Raw genomic sequence first — 4,170 nt, forward strand, 5'->3', positions numbered from 1 at the left:
CCGGGCCGGGCCGGGCCTCGGTCTGCCCGCCCGCGCAGTGGGGCCACGGCAGCCGCCCGTCTGTGGCCGACTGGACGCTGGGGCTGGGCGGGGGGCGGCCTCGGAATGCGACCCCCGCCCTCAGCTCTCACAGGTGAGAGGACCGGGCACCCCAGGTCCGCCGGGCCCATGCCGTGTGCCCTCCGTGCACAGCCCCAGGGGCCGGAGCTCGCTCCTGCCTCCCACAGCCCCACCTATCTGTGGCCAGAAAGTTCGTAGGCCCGAGGTCCACCTCCCGGCCGCTCTCCCCTCCCCCACAGCTCCCGCCTCGCTGCGGCCCCCACCTGAGCCCTTCATCATCCTACTGCATTGGTGGGGGGCATTCACGCCAGGAAACACGCGGCCTCCCGAGTCAGGCTTAGGTTTTAGCACTCCCTTTTGCCCGCTGCATGACTGTGCGTGCGGCAGCGGACAAGAAGATGGAAAATAGCGTGGTTTAACACTCACTAGTCAGTAGTTCACACTCGCCTTCTCAAATAGTCCCCATAGCTGCCATTTTACAGACAGAAGTTGAGGCACAGAGTTTATGTGACTTGCTCAAGTCAATTCACCTAATAAGTGGCTAGTTGTGATTGGAGCCTGGCCCTCCTGACTCCAAGGTGGACACACTCTTGCCTTTTTTCCCCCTTGGTGCCCTCCCCTCTGGGTCCCCAACCCGTATATGGGATCATGCATAACACTCCTCAAATGCTGTGTGCTTAGCCCTGAGGTATATGTCTAGGGCCAAGGTTGAAGCCCACCTGGCCTTCTGACAGAAAGAGCCACTGGCCCATGAAGAGTTAACCAGCCACCACTTCCAGGCCCCAGATGCTCTTAACCATGACTCATCAGAGCACGTGGCTGCCATTAGAACTGTCCCTTCACAAAGGCAGGGGACAGGAGGAGGAGGGACTCCAGGCCCCTGGATCAACCCTTAGCTCCAGGATGTCAGAAGAGGAAGCAGGAGGAGCCTGTAGAAGCAGCCATAGTAGGAAGATGGCTCAGACTAGGTTCAGGGAGAGCCAGGCAGATTGGGCCTTGCGGCAGAGGGGAGAGGTTAAGGAGATTACTGTTAAATCTAGACGGGCTTCCTGGAAAGGTAGTGAATTCTTATCCTGCCCATATGTGAGCAGAGGCTAGATGTTCACTTTCAAGGATCATTCTACCTCTCTGATTCTCAGGCACAGGCACAGAAAAGGTAATTAAATACAAGAAGCAGACTATAATGGCATCCATAGACTGGAGGGGTGGGGTGAGGGTTTCTTGGAGAAGGTGGGCACAGAGTTGAGCCTTCAAGTTTATATTGTTTATACACAATAAAGTCGTGGAAAGGGTGTACCAGATGGAAGAACAGCATGGGTGAAAGCAGGGAGGTGGGCAAAGGCACACAGATGTCAGCTGGAGTTTGTGAAGCTTGTGAGAAGACCAGCAATGTGCATGAAGAGGAGACTCGGTAAAGAGGCTGGGGCCCCTATCACACATCATGTTCTTTCAAGTCTCTGGGCACGTGTACACGCTCTTCCCTCTGCCTGGGACACACCTTCCTCCCTTGTTACTTATTATTCATTCATTTAATCAGGGTTAGATCCAGAAACTTACAATTGGAAGCCTTCTTTAAAAAAAAAAAAAAAAAGAATACAAATTTACCAACATACAACTTCCAGGGTCCTGTGAGAGCCCTGGAAAGGGCCGAGTGAGGGGTTCTGAAGCTTTGTGCTACATTAGCTACAGGTAAATCTTTGTTGTATTTGACCAACATTTATTAAGGGCCTGACATATGCCAAAACTTCTACTGGCCCTGCAGGTTTCAGTTCAGGCACTACATCTAGCTGGGTCAGGGGCTTCCTAGGCACACACTGCCCCAACCCCCTCTGACCTGCCCTCATCACCCTGGGCTGACACCATCTGTGTGTGAGAGTGGTAGAGTGAGGTTTGTATGTGACTGTCTCTGCCATCAGACTGGGAGCTTTTGGAGGGTCGAATCTGGTCGGACATCTCTGTATCAGTGTCTGATTAATCACCAAATACCAACACTAGGCCTAGCACTTTACCATTTCCCTCTGAGGTAATTATAATAATGACTGATGTTCACCAAAAGCTTATTACATGACACACATGTTAAGTGTATAACATGGATTATCTCATTTAATCCTTTTAACCATCTCTCTGAGCCTCAGTTTCCTCATCAGTAAAATGGAAATACTGCCTGCGTCAAAGGGTGGTTGTGAGGATTAAGAATTCATGTATCTAAAATCCCCAGCACGGTGCCTGATGTGTAACACAGTTACCTGCAGTGCTCTGATGGTGGTGATGGTGAGGTGGATGCCATTATTCTCAACCTTTTACAGATGAAAACTGAAGCTCAGCAAGATAAGCAGCCATGCTGCCTTTGGAGCTGGAGCTGTCCCCACACAACAGTGGCAGTGATGCTAGAGCCACTCACCTCATGAGTCTGAGCAGCAAAGTGGCCCACCCCTCAGGAGGGCTCCACCCAGGCAGCTCCCAGCCCCCAAGAGCTCTGGGCCCAGCTGGAAGCCTGAGCAGCCTAGGAGTCATCATTATTTCCGCCTCCCAACCCAGGTGACTTGCCCATCCCCACCTGGAGCTGACAGCCAAGCTGTGGGGACCAGGAGAGTAACCTGAGTCCTGGGTCCCTTCCTTCCTTGCTGGGAGAGTTTCCTAGTGCTTTGTGCATGCAAGCCGCCAGGCCTGCTTCCTCTCTTATTTTCTCCCTAACCTGCAAGAAAAATCACTGGGCTCACCACACCTGGTGGCCCTGAGAACCTCCAGGGACTACTTTTACCAGCACCATCTCTCAGCTTAAGAAGGGCCCCAATAAATATGTGTTTCATGAGACCTCTTCAGGATGCTCCAAAAAGCTCCACAGTGGCTTTATCTCCCATCCCACAGATGAGAAAACTGAGGCTTGGACCAAGTGTGATTTGGAATCAGGTCTTGACTCTTTATCCCGTAGGAAAAGTATGTGGAAATGGGAGGGGTATCATAGAAATAAGGCTGTGAGCATGTGAACAGTGATGCCATTGTTGTAGAAACAGCTTAAGTTGTGAAATCGGCTCTGCCTCTCTCTCTCTGACCCTCAGTCTCCCCATCTGTAAACCTGAGATAACAGTGCCAGCCTTTCAGGGATGCTGTGAGGCTTACTGAACATTCCTTGGGTTGACCCTTGGCACCTTCCCCTTCATCCCCCCTTCTCAGTCCCTTCCTCCAGGCCTTTCCCTGGCATGAAGCACCTGTCCAGTAGCTGTCTCTACCAATCCAGAACTAGCCATTGAGACTTTAGAGCTACACCCCCCCCAACCCAGCGGGCTAGTGACTGTAAAGCGGGTTTTCTTAAAATGAATGGGCCCCACCCAACAGATTACAGGCTTGGGCAGGTTAATAATTCACAATCAACAGGCCCATCAAGAAAGGGCCCTTGAACAGGGCTGTGACAGTCACAGTTGTGAAATATTCCTTGGCAAGGACTCTTAGGGAGGACCTAGGCCTACGTGTTGGGCCAGCCTCCTCCCTCTCCATGAACTCTGACTCCCGCTAGCTTGGGAGTAACCTCGGGCAAGTTACTACCCCACTCTAGCCCTTAGGTTCCTTTTCTCCCCATATAAAGGGGAGAGAAGGATGGACCAGGAGCTCAAAGCCCTTCCTTGTTCTGATGATCTTGGTTCTGGGATCTGAGCTCTTCTACCAAAGTCTGGTCTCCAGGAGCTGCTGAAAGTGGATCTAAGGAAGGAGCCCCAGTCACTCATGAGGGACCAAGAACTGTTTTGATTAAAAAAAAAAAAAAAAAAAAAGAGGCAGAGCTCTAATGAGGTGTTTCAGGCATTGACTGGCATCCTGTCGGGGGTTAGAAGTTGGACTGCAGACGGGCTCTGGGCTGATGGCTCAGAGCCTGGAGCCTGTTTCCGATTCTGTGTCTCCCTCTCTCTCTGCCCCTCCCCCGTTCATGCTCTGTCTCTCTCTGTCCCAAAAATAAATAAACGTTGAAAAAAAAAATTTAAAAAAAAAAATTTAAAAGGGGCACCTGGGTGGCGCAGTCGGTTAAGCGTCCGACTTCAGCCAGGTCATGATCTCGCGGTCCGTGAGTTCGAGCCCCGCGTCGGGCTCTGGGCTGATGGCTCAGAGCCTGGAGCCTGT

At 52.0% G+C, this 4,170-nt stretch overlaps 1 protein-coding gene across 3 annotated transcripts in view; it reads right to left on the reverse strand.

Annotated features, from left to right (window-relative positions):
* TTC39A (tetratricopeptide repeat domain 39A) overlaps positions 1-4,170 on the reverse strand; it is a 55,124-nt gene that overhangs the window by 41,649 nt on the left and 9,305 nt on the right. The window contains exon 1 of one of the 3 annotated variants that reach the window (XM_040470205.1): positions 324-475. The exons of the other annotated variants lie outside the window; for them this stretch is intronic. The gene's annotated coding sequence lies outside the window, so the exon portion shown is untranslated. Of the gene's footprint in view, positions 1-323; positions 476-4,170 lie in introns of those variants that run through there. 3 annotated transcript variants of the gene reach the window in all.

This window comes from Herpailurus yagouaroundi, unplaced genomic scaffold (genome assembly GCF_014898765.1).
Source record: "Herpailurus yagouaroundi ecotype Mexico unplaced genomic scaffold, PumYag 77, whole genome shotgun sequence".
NCBI classification, from domain to species: Eukaryota; Metazoa; Chordata; class Mammalia; order Carnivora; family Felidae; genus Herpailurus; species Herpailurus yagouaroundi.